Consider the following 27,862-nt stretch of genomic DNA (forward strand, 5'->3'; position numbering starts at 1 on the left):
CCGTGTGGTTTTTTTTTTCCCCCCCGTCTTCCATCTTTCTTTCCCATTTTCTTTTTTCATCCAGTCTTTCTCCTTCTCATTTCTTTTCATCTGTCTCTGTCATTACCTCAATTTGTTTCCTTCACCTCGCCGCGTTGTCTTTACCTCTCTCTCATTCTCTTCCCTCATCTCTCCCTCCTTCTTTGTTGTCACAGGGAGGCCACCGCTGTCGGGGAAGTTTTCCCAACCTCCTCATCCTCTCATTTTTCATCAGCCCCTCTCCAACTCCCCCCATCCACACACACACACACACACACACACACCGGCTCCCATCTCCCCATTCATCCCCTCCCTCTCCTCTCTCCCTGTCCGTCTGTGGCACAAATGCATTTGTTCAATACCTCCAGCAAACAGATTAGCGGGCTGTTATCAGCGACAGGGAGACAGTGATAATGGTTTTCACCACATCTTCTCTCTGCCACAGATTAAAACGGGCCAGGTCACCTACCACACACACACACAGACACACACTTTCATGTTCACTCACAAACACGTGGAAACACCTGAATAACCACAACAATGTAAAATAAATACACACATTTTGATCAAATAATACTAAAATACACATCCTCACACATGAATGCATGATCTAAACATAGAGTAATTTATAAGTTCACATGCAGTTCTCTCACACACACACACCTCTACAACAGCAGCATATTAGCAATCTGTTTTCCTCTTCTGCTCCTCCATCCCCCTCTCCTTGTCTCAGCTTGCCATTGGATTTCCTGTCCAATCTATTGTCGCAGGCCGGGGCCAAAAGATACAAGGTGAAGTCAGTTTCAATCTGATGGGCCATTGTTTTGGCTTCACACGTGTGTGTGTGTGTGTGTGTGTGTGTGTGTGTGTGTGTGTGTGTGTGTCAAATCTGATCAACTTCACTTCACACACTTAACTGGATAAAATAATTATTTTTAACATGGGTGAAGTTGGGCTAAATTTCTCAGAGCTTTCAAATGCTCTAATACAGCAATAATTGCTACCTAAACAAACTCAACGCTTTTACTTCTGGGATGAGATTTTCACAATGATGAAATCAAACGTCTTGTCTGTGATGTTGCATTTTGTCAGTGAATGTCTGTGTTAACCTGAAACCATCACCTTATTGTGGTGGATAGGTTTGTGTGTCCCTATGAACCTGAGGGCTGTGTTATCTGGAGCCTGGTGCTCCTGGTAGGGTCTTCAATGGCAAAGTGGTCTCAGGTGAGGGGCCAGACAAAGAATGGTTCAAAAACCCTACGATTCAATGAGGAAGAGGTAGAGTTACCCTGCCTGGAGGAAGCCCGGGGCCCCCGTCATCAGAGATGCATCTGTTGCCTGTAATGTCCGTTTTGGAGCATCAGAGAGAAGCGCAGGCATTTCAGGGGCACTGAAATCTGCGTTGCTATTCGGTCCGGTAGATACCAGTTCTTTAGGCACCGGTGCAGTATTAGCACCGGGTTTTCGGTACCCAACCCGAGCCACAAAGTCTTCTTCATCCTAACATCATCTTTCGCCACCTACTCCATAGAGTCGGATAGACGCTGTATGGATGCCCAATTTTACCCTGGTCCCCCTCAACTAATTTAAAAATTTAGCCAAATTCTCGGTTCTCGCAGATCACTTCTCCTGCAACTTGTAGCTTTGTAAGCAGATAGCCTAAAGCCTAAGTCAAATCACAATAGATAGAATTGGAAAGATTATGGGCGCCTGGGTAGCTCACCTGGTAGAGCGGGCGCCCATATGCAGAGGCTCAGGGTTCAAGTCCAACCTGTGGCCATTTGCTGCATGTCTTCCCCTCTCTCCCCCCTTTCCTCCAAAAAATTATCTTAGAAAAAAAAAAAAAAAAAAAAAGGAGACATTTAGTGGGATGTTTCGCAACCACGCCAAAGTATAAGCATAGAGCTCATGATCTTCTGAAGTCTTGATCATTTTGGTGTCAATGTTCTCATCACAATACAGCGACGTTTACCAAAAATTCCATGTGTTTTGTTCATGCGCTCCACTTTGAGCACCATCCAGTGTCCAATGGTGATTAGTTATGCTGGTGGTCAGTGTAATGTTTTTTCTCCCCTTGTAAACCCCTTCAGCGGCACCCCAGCCTTGTCAATAATTAATGCTAGGGATGCTCTGTGTTTTACAGGAGGCCACAGCCGTGTTTTATCACTGTAGCACATCATTCTCATTAGGCCAGATTCGATCAAGATTCACTGTTCACAAAGACACAAAGAGAGACACAGTGAGATACATGGAAGACCAGAGAGAGTGAAGCAAAGTGGGGACAGGAATGGCGAAAAAAAAAGAACAACCTGACCTAACTGTTTAACTGAAACTGTGAACTTACTTCACTCTGTAGGTCTCTTCCTCTATCAACATCTCACCCATTAGTAAGCTAGTCTTACCTCTCTCTATATCTCTCTACAACCCTGTCACTTGCTGAAATTTATTGTATGCAAATAGGCTTCAGTGTGTGTTTGTGTGTGTGTGTGTGTGTGTGTGTGTGTGTGTGTGTGTGTGTGTGTGTGTGTGTGTGTGTGAGAGAGGAAGAGAGAGAGAGAGCAGTTGTGTGATAAGATATACATATTTAATGAGACAGAATGAGATGTGGGTGAGGGCAAGGTCAGGGGTGACACACACACACTTCAAACATGCATAGCCACTCATAGACATGTTAACATATACATACTAAGTGAACACACACACACACACACACACACACACACACACACTCAAAAGAGTGTGTGTGAAGTATGGTCTCATTAGGCAGGCTGTATGGGATTAACAACAGCGGTGACATTTGGTGGCTTGTAAGCGACCAGTCTATAAAAACAGACCGAGGAAAGGTGTGTGTGTGCCTGTGCCTAGGAGTGTGCGGGAGGGTGGGGGTGAGATATAAATGTTTCTACATTTCCATTTTTTTTCTCTCATACTGTGTCGCAAACACAAACACACACACTTGTACACATACACCTGGCAACAGATGGGCCAAACGCGTTTGATAGGAGAACCTTATTATTTGTCCCCTGGGTATTTTAGCCAGTCTAGTTTTCCGCAGTAGTCAAAGTGATTATGTGATCCAACTTTTATTATGCAGCTTTGTCCTAATACAAAGCTCCCCCAAAGGATTCTGGGTGAAAATGTGTGTATGTGTGCCTGTGCCAACCATACCTCTGTCATTTTCTCACTTTGTATCTGTCACTTTTCTTTTTTCTCTGCCAATCTCCTTTTCTCTCTTCCCCTGCTTGCTTGCTGCCTAACTTCTGCCAACAAACACATGCAAACCCATAAAAGCGTACCTACACATACTGCGACTGCGTATTCTAACGCACACACACCTTCTACAATTTACTGTCCCGAGGATGGTGGATGGCAGAATGGGCTCAGCAAGCAGAGGCTGCCAAATAAGCCAATGTAGAGTAGATATGCCGGTTAATGAGCTGCAGAAATACAGTTCGCACCTAGTGTCTACATGGTGTGTGTGTGTGTGTGTGTGTGTGTGTGTGTTATATATATATATATATATATATATATATATGCTTGAGAGAAGAAAGTAAGGACATGTCTCTGTGTCATTGTGTTTTTCCTCCTCTTCTGTTCTTGCTTTTTAATCTCTACTGTCTTGTAGACAAAAGAAAGGTGGGTGAACTAAGCCTTGTAGCTTCCCAAGCACCCCCTGTATGTTTGGATGTCTATTGGTGAACAAAATCTTACCCGTAAACTATCACAACTTGGGTTGCGGAGTTTTGAGCACGCATTTTAAACATCAATATCACAGTGGGTCATGTTCATTTGATTGTGGAAAGCCAAATCGTGATGGCGATTAATATTTCGATTAATTGTGCAGCCTTACTGCACACCCATTCACCACCCCGACCTTCAGACTTTTCCCCTCATTTTATAAAGGACACACTGCCTCCTGCACTGGCACTGAATGGTGCCATTGGATGCCAAAATCATGTGCTGCAAAATATCAATGTACTAGACTGGAGAGTACATCTTTAACCATTGTACAATAGCTATAGTATCATATCAGTCATGTTTTGGTGTGGCCTACTGTAGTCCTAAGAAGCTTATAACAACTATTTCACCACTAATCACAAGAAAAAAACACTCTCTCAGCCAGGTAACAATGCAGCAGTAGTGTGCCGGTGTGCAGTGCATTCATTACAGAGGTAATGCTAAAAAACAGCAGATAAAGAAAGACCAGCACCTGTTCCGCCCTGATCGAGTTTCATTCCTTCTACTTCTCCTCTCTGCCATAGCTCCTTTGCACTCTCTCCTTCCATTTCCTCATTTCCCTACCTTTTTTTTTTTTTTCTCATCAGACCATTTCACACCATCTCTTTTTCTATCAAAACTCTCTTCTCCTTTTACCATCTCTTCTTTCTCTTGTTTCTTTCTCTCTTCTCCTCTCCTCTGGTCTCCTCTCTCCACATCTCTCCTTCTGTCACCGCAGCGATGATTATGACTAGTGAGCATAATGCATAGCCATGAATAGGACTGTCCGGCTGATTGTGATGTATAGTTTTTCATTACCGCTCCCCAGCCCCCGTCATTAGGCACAGGGTGGTTGGGTGGAGTTGGTAGAAGAGAGGGGGGGTGAATGGTGGCGATGGTGGTGGGGTATCTATTTATCCACTAATTTGTAAGAAAAAAAAGCCCTCCCCATCGCTGTGTGGTGGCAATCAGGGGACAAGGTAATCGCCTGCATGTGCAAGAGGCCCTGACGACCAGCACCTGATGAAGAGCTATGTGGTGTCAGGCTACTGTGTGAAAGAGAGAAACAGAAAAAGGAGCAAAAAAGGGAGAGTGTGTGTATGTGCTATACACTTTACAAGGTATCCTTCTTATTTCATATAAAGTGAGAAAAGCTGTCGAGGGGGTAAAGTAATTCCACTTGTTTCCAATGCAAATCAACTTCTTTATCAAAACTAAGAGTAAATTTCTTGATAGAAGTAGTTTACCTTATTCCAACAGCAGTGATACTTTGCTCCATTGTGGACAAGTAAACTTAAGTGCACATGACCGAATATTAACTAAATAACTTTAAAATCCCTCAGTATTGAACCCTCTTGACACTTTCTGAGGAGAGAAAATTGCCAATTTGTTTATGTATTGATTAAACACAGAAGAATTAGTGAGCTTTAGATGTTTTAAAAATTACAGACTTGATGCCAGCGCTGGACAAGCTGGCTCCTCCTGGTCTCATCCCGTCTGGTAATTAATAACAATTTGGTGTAAATGGCAAATAGAAGTTGGCCTCTGATGGCCATCTACACATACACAAACACACACACACACACACACACACACTGCTACCCATCCCTGGTTGTCAGGGAGTGGAATAAGGCACAGACACTTTGATGGGGGGTGGGGGGGGGGGGGGTACTGTATCTCATCAAAGGTGGAGACATGGACGGGCTGGGTGAAAAATGACTTAACGAGGGGGGGGATTCATATATTTCTCATTAACTTGTAAATATGCACACACATGCATACACTCAGAGGGAAATACAATGATCAAAAGTTTTTAATTTACTTGATTGATGGAATTTGAAAAAAAAAATCATAATTATGTTACAGTACACACAAAAAAACGGCTTTAAACAAGCAATGGCGCTACACTGTATATCATGATGGCGCTGCACTGTACATCATGTCTAGTTTACTTCAGCAAGAAGACTACAATACTGGGATGTTTAAAGTCAAATTTAAAGAATAGGTTTACCATTTTTCCAGTCAGTCTTAAAAAAAAAAGTAAGGAAACACTGTCCAGGGAAACAAAGGAGACTTCACTTAATTTGATTTACTCAGACTGCTTAAAATTCTAATAAACTTCGGAATGCATTTTTGCACATAACAAGGACTGTGGATTTTTCCCTCCTCCCTTCCATTACAAGCACAATAAAAAGGTTACAGCAAACAGAACCTGTTTCAGTGTTCATACGGGCATCTAACTTGTTTTAGAAAATATATAACAGGATTGGCATGATTTTACTTTCTATTTACATAATTGTTTATATCATACGTGTTAAAGCATGGATGAACATCTTCAAGCCATACTGAGGGTTTCAACGGTTTCCTCCCTCAGGACAAATGTGTCTCAGCTGTGTGAGAGGAAGTGCTGCCAGGTCTCTGGCAGCAAGGAGTAGGCAAGAGAAGCCTATGTTCTGCAGACCGGTTCATGTTCAGAAAGGAATGTTCAACTTCAGAGGAACAGTTCATGTTCAGAAGAAGCATTCATGTTGAAGAACTGTTAATAATAAAGACTGAGAAGATTGGATCAGTTGTGCTCCATTTTTTGGAATACTTGAAACGCTTTTTTTGTGGAATACTTGATGCCGGCCAGGCTGACCCAGACTCCACCTCCAGCAGCCCCCAGGTAAGTTGAGTTTGAGACCCCTGTGTTCGGTCCCTTTACAGGTTGGAAGTGGAATTGTCCATTACCACTGTCGTAAGGTCTCATTATGTCTCATTTGAACTACAGATCCGCTACCCGATCTGGCAAACTGGCATAATGTAATGTAATGGACAATTCCGCTTCCAACCTGTAGGGGGATTGAAGCGGGAAAAGTGCTTTAATCAGTCCATCCAGGATTTCACAGCCTTTTTTTGAGATTGTTGCGGCCCAAAATGCCCGATTTCGCGGGAGCTTTTGTAAAAAATTGCGATGTCTTTTGTATGTTTGTTGCAATGAAGTTGTAGGAGACAGTGAAAGTTGTTTAAAAATAAATAAAACCTGTTTTGGGGAGAATAAAACTACTCTGGGTTTAGATTTCCTAGTAACCTTACCAAAAAGGCTCAGCATGCTGCAAATGTTCGTATAATATGAAAATGGCTGGTGGATTTAAGACAAAAGATAATAATTTATTGAATGAATTAAATGTGAACATATGTGTGTCAGTGGCTTGTTGATCTTTACATTGTTAGTTAATTTCCTATCCTGGGCTGGGACACACATTCATACGGTTCGATAAAGTTCTTATTGGACTTTAACTTATCATTGCACTTCCAATAACGAGCGCAGCTGTCCTCAATTTAGGTCATTGTGTCATCTCATCTCCTTTTTTTCCTGCATCCACCATGTGTGTGTTTGTGTGTGTGTGTGTGTGCAAGCGTCAGTCGCGGGGGAAACGGAGCAGCAGCCCCACCCACTGCAGGGAGCTGACAGCCAGGATTAAAACGGCAGCAACTTCAGCGACTTTTAACTCGTTACAGTCTACATTGATGTTAAAATGTATAAAGGTTGGCAGGACCGTCTGAAATGTTTTGCACAGTCTTTCGCTGTACGTTTTGTTGGTAAATGTGAGATGTTCGAGTCACACACATGTATCGTCTTCATAATTACAAACAAGGAAATGATCAACCCGTTGTCACTCCCGTTTGGTCATTGGCTCTCAGAGTGCACGTGGGACTGCTGTGATTGGTTGAATTTGCGTGAATTGGCACGAGTGTTTAGTGTTGCTTCAAGTTCACAAAGAATTTCAACTGTAACAGCAGTTGGTGCCGTGTTGCTCCACTCGTTTCTGGTACAATTACGCAAATGCAAGTAGCACGACATTATATAGCACACTGAAGTAAGGGCGTGGAGAATTACAGTATAATGGACAGTTTCATCTTTGACACTGGACCTCTGGGCTTTTATATTTAACTATTAAAATGATCTTTCCCTCAACTTTAACATGACAATTGTTTCCTAACCTTAACACACTACTTCAGCTGGATAACCCTATCAATACTTTTAACCTTTTGCCATGTGCAGATACTGATAAACTGTAGTGGAACTGAAGAAATGTTGCCATTGAACATAATCCGGGGGTTTAAAGAATTAGGGATGATTAGCCTAACCGTTTAATCAAGATTAAGAATTTTGACTGATTATTCCTATATCAGTTAAACAGTGATTCGCTCGGTACCGGTAAAAGTACCGGATTCGGTACCCAACCCTAGCTGTCCATGAGACAGACAGCTGAAAGTATGTCCGAGCCTCCTGGACAATCAACTGCAGTCTCCCAATGCTAGACCTTTCTCCACAGCGCTGGAGGACAGGTGAAGTGGGACTCAGTTGCCCGCTTGTAGGTTCGGTCAATGATCGGTTAACGAGGGCCAGCTATCGGTCAGAAAAGAAAATCTAAATTTGCATCCCTACCCAGAAACAACTAGTATTATTGTTCTGTCTAGAAAGTTGCTTGTGTAGTTGTGCTTCCTCCACACAGCTGTGTCCTGGTAAGTCTGTGTCAGCAATCAACAGCTGAGTGTAAAACAAGCAAGATGATGTTGTTTGTCATGTAGGGGAAGTTTGCTAGCGTGACACAGGCAGAGACGGCCACAGCTGTTTGTGATGTCTGGACAAAAACACTGCAGGAGGCACGACAAAGGAAACACACACACACACACACACACACACACACACACACACACACACACACACACACACACACACACACAGCAGGATGTCAACATGTTGTCATTAGATGGCAACTCACCAGACACCATGCAAACACTATTAGATGTACAGTGTTGGACGTTCCTTCTTTTTTCAACTTCAAGAAATAAAGTCAGACTAATATAAACAAATCAATCTTTTTATGTAGGACCACGACCATTTCTAGTTTATTTAGCTTTAGAAACACGGATGTAGACTACAGCTCTTTCGGTTGCCTAAGCAGATATAGGAAATGGTCCTGCCAAAAGTTATTTCATATTTTGTCCTTACATAGACTTGTGATCAAGACCATTTTTGGATGGGGCACTCAATAAGAGCTTCTAGGCAGGACAGGATGCAGCAAACTATGAAGTATGCTATTTAAAGGATTGCTATGACGGTCAACTAAACAATGAGGCATGAGGGATTGTACAAGCAAATGCTGCCAACTGGCCTTTTCAGTATTGTACATTTAGTGTATAGTGATAGATTTGATGTGACTTTCTTCTGTGTTTCTTTGACTCTGACGTGGAGAGAGAAGCAGCTGAATCTGCAGCTGATGGGTTTGTTTCTTTTGTAATTGCTTCCCAAACAACATATGACGCTGCTGCTAATGCTAAATGAATGGGAATAAGTGGCTTGTTGCTCTGCGCATTAGATTGTAAGCACTGACCTATTATTAGGATACAATGTGTAATAAAAGATCAGCTTTGCTGGGAAAACGTTGCCCTACACTGTTGGAATGGCCAGGCCGGCGCTCAGGAATCCATTAGCTTCTGTGTAAATGGCTTGTTGCTTTTACACACCCTGGCTCTGGAGCGCTGCCACTCACTTTGTAATTAGTGCTGCATTTTTGCCAAGGAACCGCTGGCTCACCCTGTCCATACACTCCCTCACACAAACACCCGCACTCAACAATTAGTGTGTTTCACCTGATAATGAAATTATGTAAATAGTGGAAGAGTCCAGAAGATGCTTGCTTATTCAATTCAAAAACAGGTCCAGGCGCCATTACCATATTTTGAAACATCTGACTTAATTACGAGGACGAGGAGGGTCCGGGATCCGGAGAGAGGGATGAGAGAGACAAAGACTTTTAACGGCATCCACTCGCCTCATAAAGAGGTTATTAAGAGTCGAGGCTGAAGATGGCCACTAATGATGTGTTGGGGAAATTAGGCCGATCAAACATTAAAAGCCGAGGCCCCCTCCTGTGGGCAGAGAGGCAGCCAAATGGGTCAATTAGAGAGGTATTATTTCTCTCTTTCGCTCTCCCTCGCTCGCTCTCTCAAGAAAGGGAAAACAAGTGGAAGCTGATCTGCATAAAGTGTTTATCAAGACGGACATGTCCACTTAGGGGTGATCACGCTGAAATACCTCATCCAGCTAGATGCAAAACGGGGGAGGGGACATAGTTGGGTATATATGCACATCTATTCATGAGTGCGTGTTGTCTTAATTAACAGGATGATTGTGTGTTTCAATGTGTTCTTGAATGTACCTGAGTATTTCCTGGCAATAAGCGCACATTACATTGGCATTTTCCTACTGTAGGTAAGACCAAGCGCGTTTGTATGACGTTTGCATGCAGCAGGATTTAAAAGGTAAAGGCAGAGGAAGCGGGAAGGGGGGCTATTAGTGGTCCTCAATCAAGAAGTAATTCAGTATCAACTGCATAATGTCTTGGTCATAAATTAGAATAACCAAATTAACGTGCAAAGCACTTGAAATTGCCTAAAATAAAGTACAGGCATACATCATGGGAGGATGAGGAGAGTAATGTTCCTGGCAGAGAACCTACTCACTATAAATTGTCAGTTTATCCCTTTTCTACTGTGTTTTTACCTCGCCTCAGAGTGGCATATTTTCAATTAACTGCTGCACCCTAAATGGAGTTCAATTTTGACTTCAAGAAAGGAATAAATTCTACAACCTGGTCCTTTTTAAGTGGGTTAAACACACTTTAGTTTTACACTCCCTCTCTGCATGTCTTGGCTACTTTTCTCTCTTGTGTTTGAGAGTTAAGAGAATAAGGAGAGCACAGAGCAAGAAGGGGGAAAAAAAAGAGCCATCCGAGGAAGGAACTGTAATTCTTGCGCAGGGTTTGAAATAAATTAGCTCTTAGCCATTCGGGGTTAGGCTAACATATTAGAATTTTCCATCTGCTTGCTCTAAATCATCTGCGAGTCCGCTCAGCGCAAAGGGCAGGCTTCTCATCTCTCAACTCGTAGGACAGATTGCATTACTGAGCGATATACCTTTATTTCCCCCATTTAATCCTCAGCCCAGGGCCGACCAGTGCACAGCTAGAGGTGATAAGACACAGAGTCATGTACGTGCACAATTAAGCATGGAGAAATATACACACAAGCATGCCGATACGATATAAATGCATGGCGCGCGCACATGACGATGAATGAAAGAACACACAAACTCGTATACACACAGGAATACAACCACACCACCATCGGGTGTCATTTTTAATCAGTGGATAACGTCTTTGTGTTTACCCACTGTTTTGTATTACAGAAAGAGGTGTCAAAACAGGGTCTACGCTTCAGGAACACTTAGCAAAAACCAACCAGACACCACACACACACACACGTCACATTTTGCTTCAAGTAGCTGGTGTCTCGCCTGTCTCTCCCCATGCATCAGTAATCAACCTTGATGCTCACTGCTGTTGTGGCCATTGATTTTTCTGTTACACATGTGGGTGAAAATTGCACTTTAAGTTACCCTGAGTGTTAAATTAATAATGAAACCGCAAGAGTGCCCTCTCCTGACTTTCAATTAACACCACCAGGATTAGAAGGAACGGACGGAGGGAGGGGCAGAGAGGGAAAAAGGGGAGAGAGAAGAGATAGAGGAGAGAGAAGGACTATCCATGACACTCACTCTCAAGGTTTGGGTTTCGATCGTTTTGGCGTTCTCTCATCATGTTTTGGAGTTAAAAACGGGCAACTCCTCTAGAGCCAGTGGTCAAGCTTTTCAGAACAATTTTAACAATATTTGGAGAATAGAGGGAGAGCCAAGGACAGAGATAGAAGAACTAAGTGAGAAGAAATGGTAAATTGCTCACCGATATGAAGACATGACGTACTTGGGATTTCAGTTACTCAGTTAGAGTTTCCCCACATTAGCCAGTGTTCACCTTAAGCAAACTGGTTTGTTTTTTTTACTTCAAAACCAGGACCCCTCCCCCCCCTGGTTTCTCTGGTCAGGCTGTCCAGTCAAACAGACGCGTGTCCACAGGAAGCTAGAGCCAGCTAACATGCAGGTAAACAGCACACATGCACACGCACACGCACACACACACACACACACACACACACACACACACACACACACACACACACACACACACACACACCTGCTTTCCCATCTCTCCGTCAAGGGAAACATCTGCTTGGTGGAGCTACTCTATGTAAGGAAAGTAGGAACATCCAGGAGCCCATTGAGCCAGTATGTCTGTGTGTGTCCGTGTGTGTGTGTGTGTGTGTGTGTGTGTGTGTATTATTTCGGTGTCTCTATTGGCGGAAAACTAGTGCAACAATAGTGTCAGAATAGACGACGCAGCCAATCAGCCATTCCGCGTGCCAAACTCTCAGCCAATCGAAACACACATTACAGTTTGTTTGTGTTACACACTCCATACTGAGACTGTAGTATGATGTCACATAAGTTTACTTAACATCCTGGACAGCAGTAGCATGAACTCCCCCGCATCCCCAATAAGGTAATCTACTTTATTTCTGTCGGTCTGAGAGCTTGGGTTTAGTTGAGGGTCTCACTCCCGGTGTACTGACTAAGGACATTGTTTCCGATTACGTTACATCACAGGGATGAAGTCACCTTTCTCACCCAGGATGTCATACAGCCAGAGGGGGAAAAGGGCAATATAGGGCTGACATGATTAGTCATTTAATAGATTACCTGATTAAAGCAGAAATGCCAACCATTTGCTATTTTCATTATTTTTCTATTTTCTAATACTGGAAAATAAATGCCTCTGGGTTTTTATTGTTTTTATTTTATAGATTGAACAATTAAACCGCTTTACAAAAAATGAATCAACAGGTTAATTGATAGATGTTAATGATTAGTTTCAGCCCTACACCAATCAATCTCTAATAATCAGCAGTTAAGAAAAAGTTAGCAGAGTAATCAAATCTACAAAATCTAGATTAAAAAAGAAGGCATTTGCCTGAACAGCATGTCTTCTCTTTATAACATTGTAGAAAATTAGGTGCTATGTTGCATAATTTAAGAACAATAATTAATATATAACCTACAAAAACCATATCACAAAAGTCATCAATGATTGCTCTTTTTTAACCAAAATACACAATATTGACTCATGATAACAATAATCCATATTGGGAGTTTACAAAGAGGCAGCAGTGAAACTATAGTCTCACTCTGGCCTTTCAACCTAAATTAAAACAAGCATTACTGTAGAATAACTATGAATTATTAGAGTCCAAATCCAACTAAATTGACTGAACTCATATTTGTAGATGCAGAATAGTATTTTTGTTTCTTGTTTGGATGAATCATTACACTGTATATTTGATTAATAAGTTAATTTGGAACAGTGGTTTTTCCCCTCTTTTTTTCCAGGCCAGTAAAATATACAATGGGGCAAAACATGTTATGTTGGAACCAGACAAGCTCAGTTTGCTCCCATTCACAATTACCCAATGATCATGAGAAAACAAAGCGTATTATGTTATGATTTCGTGATTTCAAAAAAAGCTTGTTACATCAAGCTAATGTAATATGATCGTCAGAAATTTGACAATCTTTTGTCCTGCCGTACCGCACAGAAAAGGGTTTCTGTTTGGGTTTGTATTTTCCTATTTATTGGTTTTAACTTATTCTCCTAGGAGAGTTTAGTCTACCAGAGTGATAGCAGGAAAATGCTCCACACACTGTCAACACACTCGGATTCTGTCATTTATTCAGGTGCTTCCTGTATTTCCTTCATTTTGGAAGTTTACCTGAGTGTTTTCGGGAAGTGCTGTGTTGTGATGGCTGACTGTGATACTGCAGGTGTCGGAACAGTCACAATGAACTAAAAGTTCAGCCTGGTTTCACAAACGCGTGCAAGTGTTGGGAGTCTTTGCTTTCAGGATAGCACAGGCTGGTCTCTGGCTCTTATGCCGTCGCACGCGCTTGCATCTGTTGTTGTTCTCTTGATGTACTCCACAGACCAGTTTGTTCAGATCATCCTGGCTAATAACTTCCTGTTTCCTGTTCCTGACTCTGCTGCTTCCTGCCCACTGAACCACGTGGATTCAGTCCCAAAGTCCCACACAACTGATATGTCACACTCTCTCAAATGAATGTGCAATCCCACAATACACCTGTGACCTTTTCATCTTCATATCCGCACCGAACGCACATCCTCGTGTTGTTGTAATTGAATTATGGACAGAAAAAGATTCTGAAAGTCCATTAGACTGAAGACATTACATCTTATTACTAAAGACCATAAGCTCTGTGTACTTTTGTAGTTAAAGTCTCATTTTCCAAATGAAAAACTGTTAAAAAATAAAAAAACACCTTAACTTCTATCTGAAAAGTAGACTCTTATCAAAACTGCCAAAGGAAACATGAATCGCACTAAATAAAACACATCATGGATTTGCTCATTATCTTTGGGTATAGGCTAACTGTTGATTGAACAAAACAAGCATTTTGAATATGTGTACTTGGGATATGGGAAACTGCAATGGGCATTTTCAGTTAATTATGTCATTTTGTAGACAAAACAATCTGTTAATCGAAAGAAGAAAAAAAAAAAAATCAGCATACGAATTGATAGTTAAAATAATAATTACTTGCAATCCTAAAGGGGAGTGACCACTGTCTGGTCCATTATTACTGTCTATCAGGACACCTAGTCATGTATTATTGGTTGGTACAGGAACAGATTTTAAGATGATTGAAACCGACAAAACTAGACATCCCACACATAATGGCTATTTTCCCCAGCATACACCGATGACAGGTAGGCTTTTGTTAAGATTGCAGGCCACTAGGCAACCCTGGAAAACCAAAAAGCACGAAACAGAAATAGATATCCATCAAAAACTATTTGGCTTTCTAAGTTATGATGCAATTTATTTGGAAAAAAATAAATAAATGAAAAATGTTAAATTGGATAAGATGGTAGATCAGGAGCAACCAGGTCTATTCTCTGCAGAGGAAACTGGAGGGTAGTGAACGTCAGCACAGTGAGGTGAACTTCAGGTGAGCTGTGGCTCTGCACTAAGACTTGAATAACTGGATTATAAAATCATTTTCAGTTATAAGCTACGTACATAAGCTATCAGTAATGGGAATGACAAGTGGCGACTGGATCAGAAAGCTGATGATCAACATCCCTTCAGACCAAACACTACGACTTTATCTGCCGACAGATGAAGGTTTGTTCCCAAATATTTAAGCCTTTATAAAAAGGTTTGTATACTGAGTTTTAGCTACAAGTTATTCAAGTTCACATGATACACACACAAAACACCCAACTGCGCACACACACACCAGACAGTTTGCCAGACAGCGTCATCCAAAACAGTGAATCAACATTGTTCTCTTGTTGTTGCTGCTGCTGCTGCTCTGCCGTCCAGTCGCTTGATGCTGACAAAGACAAACAGAGAGCACCACAGGATGTTTACGACACCTGTATCCTTCACCTCACCCATTACCCATTCTCTCCACTCAACTCCCTGCCACCTCAGCTTCCATCTCTTCACCCCTTCCCATTCTCCCTCTGCTCAGCTTTACTCCCCTTCTCTTGCCCTACTTTCCCAGACCGTTATTCAGCTTGTTAACAGCTCACTACAGTCATAGGAAATAGCATGACGGTGAGCTAATGTCAGCTTCCTGTTTGACACATTCATACAACGTTTTGACGCTGGTCAAGGTGAAACCCGTAAACACGGGCAGACAGAGCAGGACACGAACATCATGGGTTAACTAGAGGTTGTGTCCCATGTATTAATTCCAGACAATGACGCGGGTTTAGTTGACGGCATCGACCACCTTTCATTTCCGCACCCTGTCAGTTGTTTTCCTCCGTTAGCGAGTAAAGTAGAAATATCATTAAACCATTTTCTTATAAAGGGATATGCTTTTAGCAGATTTTACAGATGAGGGAAAATGTCTTCATCTGCAGTGGCCTTGTTAGTAAGGGTTTGGTTATCGGAAAGTGATAGTACACATTATAGGATGCAAAATGGAAGTGTAATTGAATGTAGGTTACAGGCACTGTTAATGCCATCAGTGAGGTGGGAGGTAATGTGTCCTCGACACGTTCTCACTCTTCTGTTGAGGCCCGCCGACTGTGGCTTGTCCCTGGCCAGTCTCACACATCATTCACTAATGAGTGAGTGACATCTGCTGGAGGCCTGTGCGACAGAGCGCTGTCACCCTGCCTGACACTGGGAAAACATGTCTATTCATCTATCCATCCATCCATCCATCCATCTATCCCGCCTCTATCCTACTGCTGCAGCAGGCATGGTGTAAAATGTAAAGGTCGGTAAGTCAAATCAGAAAATTCTTCTATTAGGGACTTTGGAAATAAATAAAAAGGTAATGTATTTGTGAGTTATGTATAATTACATATAATAATTTAAAGTTATAGTAATAATTACTAATATTATAAACACATTTCCTTAACATTTTTCATTTTGTTTGGACAATAGGAGTTTTTAACATAGCTTGTTCTGCATATTACTGACACCGGGTGTGAGATATCTCCCTTACCCGTCCCACTCATAAAGTCACAGTGCTGCTGCTTGCATCAGCACTCAACCTCATAACAATTTGTGAGCAGTGGATTATGAGCTCCTTCCACACAGTAAGACTCCCACTGGTGTCCTGCCACCTGATATTTTCCCTTTCCCATTATTTCACGCCAATTGATGGAAGACACCAATTGATAGGTGACACTCCATGTGTCCAGTGTGCAGAAAATTTTGATAATTTACTGTAAAATGGTACAAATTTGCAACAGTTTATCGTACCGATACATGGCGCCTGATGGACATTAACGTCCCCTTTACCTCACAGCTACGTCTTTCTAGACAACATAGTCAGAGTTTCTAAATAAAATGTAAAAAAGCTCTGAACAATTGACAACACTGTGTAACCTATATTCTCAAATGTAGTCGTTTTCTTTACCGTATCACCTAAACTGGATGTACACTGTGTCGTAACAAAGAATTAAAACTCCAGATCAAATAATTTAATTTTTGTGAGCAACCCATTTCCATTTTGTATTATTATTTAATCAATTATTTCCAAGGTGAGTGAAAAGCCAGAACAAAATCATCTATGTTACCTCTAAGGCAATAACACCGGTCCTATTTCAGCAACCCTTTGCCCTGTTTAAGTGTCCTTGAGCAAGACACTGAATTCACAGCAGCTCCACAGCTGCTGTTCTATAGCTGACCGTGACCTCTGACCTCACTGTGGAAACGGTGACAATTTCCCCACCGTAATATATCACATTGTTATGATTTTATCCTGACATACCAGTCGTTGCTATGATTGACACTTATAGAGCACAATCACTGGATTCATCTGAAACAACACTGTTAAATCTAAGACGACGAGATTCACCAACATCAGGCAGCGTTCTGCAATTCAAACACAATGTCTGCTGGCACTAATCTCATTCCATACTTGAAGTTTCACACCTCACTTGGCTCTGTTAAACGTCACTCTGTAGCATGATGAGAACTGTGAGGGGAAGGCGAGGTGGTGAAGGGGGGAGGAGGACAGAGGATATAAGAGGAGAGGCAGAGGTGGAAGAGCAAAGAGGAAAGTTAGAGGGAGGAGGGGAAGGAATTATGGAAGAAAACTAGAGGTAGAGTGAGAAGGCATGTAGAGATCCAGTGAGTGGATGAGATATGAATCATCTACACACAGTGACCCCAAGATGTTCTCACATATCATAAACACAAGGAAAAGGGAAGAAACTATTTACTGCTCTTGGGATTGAACTAATGTTTAGTGCTTATCAACACAACTTTAGTAGGAGTTTACTAATAGTTTGGCATTTAAGCTCTGCTTTAGTTTTGTGCACATATGATATTGCCTCATATTTATCCATTGCCATTTATTTGTGTTTTTGTTGTTATTTTTCTTGCTATTGTTACCATTCACATTACCCTGTAGAGTACTTTGGTCAACTCTGGTTATAAATAAACTTGATTTGATATGTAACAGACTGTTCATCCTTTCCAAATCATTCCATTGTTTTTAACATACATCATTTACCTTCCATGTAGCCACTGACCTCAAGATTTCTTCAAACCAAACCTTTTTAAGCTGGTTGGTCATTCAAATATATATTTTCAAAATCACATTATTGTTGTCTAGTGCTAAGGTTGAGAGTCGTTCCTTGTTGGTATATGTAAGTATAGCATGCTTCAGAATATATGCATTCAAAAATAATGTGAACTATGTGATTGTGAAAGTTAAGTGCTAAATCATATAAAACCAATAGTATGGTCCTATAAAAGTCTTACGGTTCCAATGGTTTTGAAAATCTACTCAGCAAAACGGACAATGTTGACTTGTAACTCTGGTTGGAAAAACACCAAAATTGCTGTTTATATGCAACAGCTCAAATAAGTTGGCTCAAGAGCTAAATAAATTCCTGCAACGCAAAGCAGGCAAAGAAAATGAGGAGGCTGGAGGTGAGGTGATTGGGGAGGGCTTGTTTTGCTTCCCTGGTCCTCCCTCCTGACATACACGCTGAACACAAATATCATTCATTAACAGTAATGTGCCATCTTAACGCTGATGGATGGGGCACAGGCCCACAGCCACACACTCACACACAGCTATAAAACACACAGAGACAATTTAAAGACGGACCTGCTGGGGAGCTGGGATGGCTGACTATCAGTCTCACACTCACACTCTCTCACACACACACACACACACACACACACACACACACACACAAGCCTGGAGCTCAGGTGTCAGGCTAGCACACTGCAAATGAAGATATTTCCTACAGCTGGCAACCTTTGATGGCTCTATGATTCCTCTGCCGCTCACTAGCACTCCTCAGAGGAAACAAAAGATGTAAGAGAGAGGAGAAACAGTGACTAAATAGAGAGAAGAGACACGGTGAGCCAAAGAAAGACACAAAGTCTCTAAGCCTCAAGTATGGTAGATAGCAGCTATAAAACATACAGTAAAGGGTGTCTTTGGTTTAAAAGTACTATCTGTACTATGCTAAATATTCAATCATTACTGCATTATCTTTGAGACATTATCCAAAGTGATATAAACAAATCAGACAGTTGGTGAGAAGAATAGTTGCCTTTACTGGTCTCTATGTAGTATTTTACATACGTAATCTGCCCGGCCAGATTTGACAAACTGAAATCAGCTTTATGGCACAAAACAGGAAGAGGTCGCGGTTATATCAACTCAAACAAAGATTAGTTTAAAAGCTAATGGAATTGGTCAATATTGTAAGAAGTCATCTTATCACTTGTGAGAGTGTAATATCTACACTTTGTTCTGTTGCAGATGTCTGAAAATCTTATTCAAAATGACAATGATCTACTAAACTTAAAAAAAATATATATATAAAAAAATACAGTCAGCTAGAGCTGGGCAATATATCGATATTATATCGATATCATGATATGAGACTATACATCATCTTAGATTTTGGATATCGTAATATGGCATAAGTGTTGTCTTTTCCTGGTTTTAAAGGCTGCATTACAGTAAAGTGATGTCATTTTCTGAACTTACCAGACTTGTTGTAACTGTTCTATTATTTGCCTTTAACCACTTAGTCATTATATCCAAAAATCTCATTGTGTAAATATTTTGTGAAAGCACCAATAGTCAACACTACAATATCATTGCGGTATCGATATCGAGGTATTTGGCCAAAAATATCGTGATATTTGATTTTCTCCATATTGTCCAGCCCTACAGTCAGCCATACCACATATCCTTGCACAACAGCATGTTGTCTGACATGGATGGTAATTTTCTCTATAAAAACACAAAACCTATGTAGTATCAATATTTCTGTTCGTTAGTGGCCTTTATTGAACACCATTTTCCACAAACCTCTGTGGGTAAAACGTCACCAACTCGGCAGCAGTAGCCACAGCTAAAGTAATCTGGACACGGCTGTTTCAATAGCGGCACATGGAGGGCCAATGCCTTGGCTTTTGGGCAGCACAGATTACAATAAAGGGATGGACTGGGCATTAAAGAGTGGCCCAACACATGCTCAACATGAATAGTATGCAGTCCCTGGCAGAGTTGTCATAACACCCTTATTCTACAATAGAACATGGATTTGAATACAAGTTTACCACAAGGCAATTAATTAAGAGGTTCAGTAACATTTAGGCTAATCATAACAAAAAAGAAAAGGATGCTTTCACATAGAAGGCTTTTATATAAAAAGGTTTGTGAAATGAACGGAATGCCATGAGAATTACTTAATTTATATGGTATTGTGTAAAAGGCAAAGTGTATCTGAAGCACAATGAAATGCAAAATGTTTTTAAAATAGATTACAAACCACAAAGGCTATTTTTAACCACAGGAGGACATTTAGACAACCAATGCAAACCAAAGCACATCAAATGCAAAAACAGCCTACACACAGTATCCCTTATTGAAGTAAACCTACATTTTAAAGCTAATAACTCACTATACAACACTACTTAAAACCATGCAAGGATGAAAAAAGCACTAGACCTCTTCAAGGGCTACAGCCTATCACAAATCACACGCTTTCAAATAGGTGACTACTAGCCTACTTTATATCATAATGTCAAATTGCAGAATTCTAAATCACATGGGAGCATGCCCTGTCTGGTGCTGAGTGTTTATATACACAATGACAAACTTTAGCTGAAATACAACCACATAAACTATGCCAAAAGAGAGAGGAGGGGTGCGTTTGATTCACCTACCATGTATTTGAAGTCCACTGTCCTTCATGGCGGCAACGTTTTCAGGAAGCACGTCATATCTGACAACTGCATCTAGACTAGCTGGAGTGTCAAGTCTCTCCTGTCCATAGATGTCCTAACTCCGTCCTCTTCTTCTTCTTACATCAGTTATATTCTCAGTCAGTCATTTTGGGCAGCTGGTTCTCAGGGAAGTCCTTCCTCCATTGCTGCTAGCTTAGTGGCCTAGCGAAAACACAGTAACGTTAGCTGATATAATTAGCAACACTGGGAACCTTGCTAAGTTAACAGCTTCCCGGCTATTTTAGTTTTTATTTTTTTAAAGTAGCTCACTAAGGTTTTATTTGTGTGAGAACACAGCTCCCTTCACACTTTGCTTTACAGTCCGAACGGTTCACAGTTTCACAGCTGCATAAAAATCATACACAGTATATAGCATAAAAATCCTAATCATGCTACGCCATCTTCACCTGGGGCCTTGGTTTCCTTTCCTTTGGCAACGGTAGACTGGTGTATTTTAGGGAGCCCTGCAATCCCACCTTTTACCACTCGAGGGGGGGCGCTGTTTTAATTAGTGTTTAATTAGATGATATATAGTTTTAATGATGGGAACGGCAAGTCATAAACAGGAAATCTTTCCTTTTTTTTATTGACAAAATGCAGTTTACAGAGAATCAGGTAAGCAATAATAGCACGTGAACATCAAGTGCACAACTTATGAAGATACAAATAAAATAAAAAATAAAAACATATGAGGCACTACAAACGAGAAATAACAGAGACATTACAAACAAAACTAAAAGTACAAGAAGACATACATTTACAGTTAGTCAGAGGTTTCAGGGGAAAAAAGCTCTACAGTTTCCACAATTTTAATACTTTTTTTGTTATCCAACGTTCTAAGTGACTTTGGTAGATATTGAAATTATATGAGAAAAGGTACAAAATTAGGAGATGAGTTTCTGCTTGTGAATATACAATTTTGCATACAAAATAACCAAATTAATTAGATAGCCTACTCAAGAGCACCATTACCTGAATTATTATAGAAAGATGATATCTTTAAGGTTAAAGGAGTAGATAAAGTTGGTGGGTTCAAAAAAGTAAGATTCCAAATCTGTCCAAAATATTTTGGAAATTTCACAATAAAGAAAAAGGTGAGATATTGTTTCAGTATTTTGTTTACAAAATATACAGGAAGAGTCAATGCCGGTAAATCTAGCAACAAGTTGACAGGAAATATTTCCCGTCTCTACCATCACTCCCTTATGATGTAAAGGGGTCTCTCTTCAGGAAAAACAATGAGGAAATGCAGTTCATGGGAAATATTTAGAAACATGCGCAATAGTTAATAGCTACTGGTTCAAAACACAGGCTACTAAAACTCTTTACAATGCTCTCAATTGTTGTTTAAATCGGTCCCAATTGGTAATTAGCAACTTGACAATGACATATTGCTACATTTTTTTATATGTATATTTGTGAAATGAATAAATTGTTAAATTGCCAATATGTCTTGTTTTTTCACACTTCAATCATCCAATCCACCAAACACCAAACGAGTCAATGGCAGAATGAGCTGTTTGGCATTGGCAGAGAAGATCTGGCAAATTTTTCATGGGCGCAACCTACATACTCAGCGCTGCTGCTCATCCCACAAATGCATGTTCCTTTCAAATGGGGCACCATTTGAAAGGGAACTAAACAGACTTTCCAACGGTATAAGATTTATTGCCAAAAAGCATTGTTACCACAGAGAAATAACCTACCAAACACATATTTCCTTACTTTTTGTGCTAAATTTATATAGCCTACTTGAAATAGCTCATTGCTGTAGCCTATATTATATAGGCTGTAAATTAAAATGTGAAATATGTCTTATCAATCTTGTGTAACAGCAAAATAAATAAAATAATGAATAAATAAATTACCATTTGCTTGCCTTTGCCAGGGATATGCTAACAAGGTTACCGGTCAGTTATTCCACTTTTCCTAATACATTTTCTCAATTTGATCCCTGGTCCAACATCCCATCACCTGCTAGCAATTCAGATGATAATATTAAGAGATGAGAGAGAGAAAGAGAGAGAGGGAGAGGGAGATTCAAATGATGATATTAGAGGAGAGGGATGGTTAGAGAGATGGCTGCTGTCACCGTTATGCGTCTATGACACCTCAATGTGCAATAGTCATTTGTGCGTGAGTGCGCGCGCGTGCGTGTGTGTGTGTGTGTGTGTGTGTGTGTGTGTGTGTGTGTGTGGTAATATGAGAATTGATGCAGAGGGCTGACCTCCTCTGCCCCTCTCATTTCCATTCAGCCATTTTAGTTCTTTTCAGCGTCGGTGGAGCCATTGTGGCTCAACCAGGGAGCAGTTTGTCCTCATTAGAACTGTTCTGAATGGAACCATAGAACAAAGCATGGTGGGTATACATTTTGATGTTGTATAACAGCTGAGAAGAGAAGAGAAGAGAAGAGAAAACAAGAGGACAGAAGAGAAGAGATTTGACTTGTCATTTATCATTTTATAGTTAATTGGTGTTTACGTTTTTAATACACATGCCATATGCACAAATTAAAAATTAACAAGAATGTGATTTATGATGAGAGGATAAGGATGCCAATAAAGAAATCATTTGACTAGTTTCCATGTGGTTCTTACTTTGTAAAGTACAAAAGATGTGACACGAGCATCTGTTTATGTGTATGAAATCAGTAGACCTGATGATATGTGAGCTACAATGAGCATTATCATATGGAGAAAATGTCTTGATATATAAGTCCACGCTGCCACGCCAGCGTTATGGTTATGGATTAGGCACATTCCATAAGTGCGGGATTGTGCTGTGAGTGAGGCAGAGATGTATCGACCAAATAAAAACTGAATCTGTGATGTAGTTAATCATTTATTCAGCTAGCTTCTTCATTCCTTTAACACCAACCACCTATGCAGGACCATATTTTTCCACTTCCTCTTCAGTATCTGTGTGCACCATCTCCCTTTTTATCCTCTCCTTTTTCCACCTCTATCAGTTTGTTTTTCTTGCGTCTTTGTTTTACTCAATTTGATTTTACTCCATTTTCTCTCTCCTCCGTGTCTTCACTGCACAGCTTTCCCCTCTCTTTTGCCGTCACACTCCTTTGTCTCTCCGTCTTTTCCAAGCTGTTTCATGTACAGACAGGTAACAATCAGGCTTTTACTAGAAGCAGTCATTTAGAATGGGGACCGCATCCTCAATACACTTGTCAAAGGTTATTATACAGTGTTGGAGACAAACACACACCCATACACACTCAAAGAACAGATTCACACATGCGGTCAGTGACAAATGATAACAGATTGATCCAGTGAGAGTCCAGTCGGTGCCAATTGAAACCATGTATGACGTGTGTGTGTGTGTGTGTGTGCGTGCGTGCGTGTTCCGTTGTTATTTCTGTGTAATGCCACCAGATGAAAGGCAAGACCTACAATTATTTGTATCAAATTATAAACGAAACATAGAAAATCCTCTTCATAACATTAAGTGATATACCTAATTTTACCCTTTTTCTCACAAACTAATGCCAACTACAAAATTGGGAAAACTGCATTAAAAAGAAGGGTCATTGTGTGCAGTGAGTGTGGTGTCCTCCTGTTCACCACAATAAAGTCCTCCTGCTTTGTCCCGGTTTCACCTCCCTCCAGGCTAAACACTCACACTCCCATCCCTGCATTGAAATTTATTAAAATCATCTCTGTAATATTCAGCCAGTGCCTGCCTGCCTGCTACATATATTTTTATATAACAACCTTATTAAATCAGTTCAAAGTAGGACGATCCCATGATTACATTGAAGTGGGGAGGAAAGGAGAGAAGGGGAGGGCAAAAAGAGGCGAAAGGGGGAGAGGAAAAAAAAAATCAATGCCACTCGGTAATTGCATATTACAGCGTTATTTTGTGCATTGATATTGATAATACGTATGTTTACATTTGCCGTGATTAAAATCAATGCTGTAAAGTGAGTTATGACAGCGTGGCCTGATGGGACGGCTTTATGGCTGAGGGGGACTAATGAGGTGGTTGATGGGAAGGAAGGATTGCCTCCATCCATCTCTCCGCTGAATAGTTCCTGCGAGGGACTGAAGGGCAGATTCTCACTGGCTGTCGTCTGTGACACGCCATACAGGACTCGTTTTTTTTATTTCAAAAGTTTTTTCTCTTAAAACCAATAGAAACATGATTTTAAAACTCAATACATGATTAAATGACCCGTTAAAGCAGGGATCTTCAACATTTTTTAAGCCAAGGACCCCTTAACTGAAAGAGAGACAGAGCAGGGACCCCCTACTACAGATATTGTATAAAATTAGTTTGCATGTTAAACTGGGCCTACAATAACATGAAGGGCGGCTTAAGCCTTTAAACATGAACTGGATCTGTGGATGGCCTTAGTGACTACCTTACCTATAATAGGCCAGAAAGCCTATTATCAATGGGGATTTATATTTGCTAATAATATGTTGGATTCGTGATAAGACTTTTTCATTTTTGAAAAAAAGCTTTCAAGAATCACCAATAATTTGGTGGCCCTCCTGCATTGACTCTGAGTACCCCCTAGGGGTCCCGTACCCCCTGTTGAAGATCCCTGCGTTAAAGGAACAGTTCAAACATCACAAAAGAAGTCATCCGTCCATTCTCATGAGTCAGAAGAACAAAAAAAACTGGGAAACTAAAGGGTTCAAAGGAGATGTTCAACACGTTGTTTAGTTGATGGAGCAGCTACCGTTAGCATAGCCCTGATCGACCAGAATTCCATTCAGTAAACAAGTATTTTAAAAGTAATTTGCTTGTCGTCTTGCGGACAGACCAGACAAAGTATGAATTCAGACTTTTTACATATTGTCATCATGATGTAGTTATTTTTGCTTACTTTTTATCCGTTTATTGCAATTAAATGAATTAAAATCTGTACCTCAGCGCTGAAAGCGGCAGTCATCCAGACGTAAATTAAAATTCACAAAGCTGTGTGTTCTACCGGATGATGTTCCGAACTCAGACATAACGCTGTTTGGATTTCCGACTTCCATATCAGGTACAAAGCAGCAATGGTGGTTGCTTTGGCCATGGTTGATGACGAAAGAAACATTGTTGGTGCCTACAGCTCTGTACCTCCATGAGTAACGCAATGAAACACAAATGATCCCAATATGATCCAGCAATCCAGCTCACGCAAGTAAAACGACCCAAATATTCACTTTGTGGCCAAATATCAAGCAATCTTTATTTTTTGCAGCCAACAGTTATGTAACTATAAAACATGTTGTTTGCTTAGTCAAACTGTGTGAACTCATCCTTTAATTTCCATGATGGAACCCCCCCTCCTCTCTCTATCTCTCCCTCTAACAAGCTAATGTCCCTCTACACTTAGAGCTGTTGAGTACAGTTCCTTTACTAACACTGTTATGTGGCTTTTTAGATTATATATTTTACTTTGGCTGCTAATGTTGGTTCAGTGTTTTTGGCATCAGGTGCCTCCGTTAAGTGTTTGCTTCTCTATTGTGTAAATGTGTTAGAGGGTGTTTTTGAAATTAGACCCACAACAGGGAAGCACGGTGGTCTAAATGCACTCTCAAATGCCCACACATACAGTATGTTCACATGCATGTACACACTTATATAGACACAAGTGCACATTTGTACGATAACCACAACTTCTTTGGAAACCACAGACAGCCATGTGTGATGATAGAGAGACCTGTAAGTGCTATCAGATATATATACACACACACACACACACACACACACACACACACACACACACTGCAGTAACTATATTGATGCCCTGGCTGTGTTTTCACTGGCCTCCCCTAACTGCTTTACTACTAAATTCACAGTTTTCACAGATGCCAAATCATATTTTTTTTCCTGAATCCGATTCTCGCTTTTAAGTGTCTTCCTATATCAGAGCATTTTGACTGAGCAAAGTAAAATGTCCTACATGTAACTTTTGCTTTCACAAGTAGAGTACAATCCTAAAATGTGGTTTTAGAGCACCAGTGAAAACAAAAACTCCTGGTCCTCTATGAAGTAGTAGGTTAAGCTAACATGGTTCGAAGGTGTTAGGCTTTCACACTGGCCAAATTGTTGTTTAATGACTATAGGAAATGTCTCCTGACTGAGAGGGTTATTACTGTAATTTACCACAAATATGGTTTGGTTTTCTACAAACAAGTCAAATCACTCTGTTGGGCTGATGATTGGGACACGTTTGTCCATGAACAGAGTTTGGGGCAGAGGGAAGCACTTTCATATTAGGGACACAACCCTGTCCATTAAGTCAAATTCATGGAAATTGCTTTTTTTTCTCCTTCCACTACAGATGGAGGGAGGGAGAGAGATGGGGAGGGGGGAGATGAGTTAAGAGATGAATAGATAAAGATAAAGGAAAAGATTGGCTCAGAGGTAGAAGGGAGGTAGAAGAGCAGCAGCATCCATCCACTCCTCCATCCCCCCCTCTTTCAGTTGTCCAGTTGTCAAGGCTCTAACTTTAATTAAAAGTTTCTACAGCAGAGGTGACCCATCGGTGGCGAGGTGAGGGGAAGGCAAAGAAGGAGAGTGATTAGGGAAAGGGAGGAGAGCGAGTAAAATATCATCTCTGTTTATATATGTGTGTGTGTGTGTGTGTGTGTGCTTGTGTGTGCGTGGGCGCATGCATGCATGTGTGTGTATGCATCAGTAGCCTATATGTGTGTTAATCCAGCCGCTACAGAGTGAAATAGCATCAATTGTCTGGATAAGTGATGCCTTGTGAGGTAACAAATTAAGAGAGAGCCTTTGTTTGAGACAGGCTCTTATTAAAAGCCTGTGTCACCTGTAAATCTATTCATATTTTAGCTAGAAGCCTCTGTATCTCGGCTCCCATTTGCTCTGTTAATCTGCTGTTGCTGCTGTTCTTCAATCTGTTTCACATTAAAAGCTTTCCAGGTTTTTATGGGACTACACTTCCCTAGAGGGCTTTTATTGTGAAACATCTGCAGGACGTGTTTATTAACAGCAGGTTTGTCAATACACGATGTGAGCCGCGCATGTGCAGAACGGCCGCCCCCTTTGACAGCTAGCTACGGCAACACCACTTGGACAAACCATAGTTACCGACCAAAGTGATACGAAATGCAAAATATATATATAAATATGGGCCTATTCTACTACTTTTTATGGGCAGTTGGTAGTTGTTTTAAGCCGCTACAGAGCTCTGCAACCCAGGTTACAGAGCTCTGTCATATAAGCGGCAGTTGGTAGTTGTGTTCAGCCACCAATAGGTGACTGTGAGCCCGGTACAGGCACCGCCAGACAATAGTCCTTTCAATAGTCCTGTGGCAGTTCAGTTTAGGCCAGAAAAAGTCAGCGTCATTCGGCCACGAAAGTTATAAGGTTAGGCACCGAAAAGACAAGTTAAGTTTGG

At 40.9% G+C, this 27,862-nt stretch overlaps 1 protein-coding gene across 5 annotated transcripts in view; it reads right to left on the minus strand.

Moving 5' to 3' along the window:
• The window catches only part of rnf220a (ring finger protein 220a), a 288,419-nt gene extending 267,443 nt beyond the window's left edge, over positions 1-20,976 (minus strand). For 4 of the 5 annotated variants that reach the window (XM_028592718.1, XM_028592717.1, XM_028592716.1 and 1 more), the window contains exons 1-2: positions 20,892-20,976; positions 20,425-20,646 (exon numbers count right to left, since the gene is read on the minus strand). The gene's annotated coding sequence lies outside the window, so the exon portion shown is untranslated. Of the gene's footprint in view, positions 1-20,424 lie in introns of all 5 variants that reach the window. The other variant, XM_028592714.1, reaches the window with a different exon arrangement.
• Between the last annotated feature and the right edge of the window lie 6,886 nt (positions 20,977-27,862).

This window comes from Perca flavescens, chromosome 12 (genome assembly GCF_004354835.1).
Source record: "Perca flavescens isolate YP-PL-M2 chromosome 12, PFLA_1.0, whole genome shotgun sequence".
Classification (NCBI taxonomy): domain Eukaryota; kingdom Metazoa; phylum Chordata; class Actinopteri; order Perciformes; family Percidae; genus Perca; species Perca flavescens.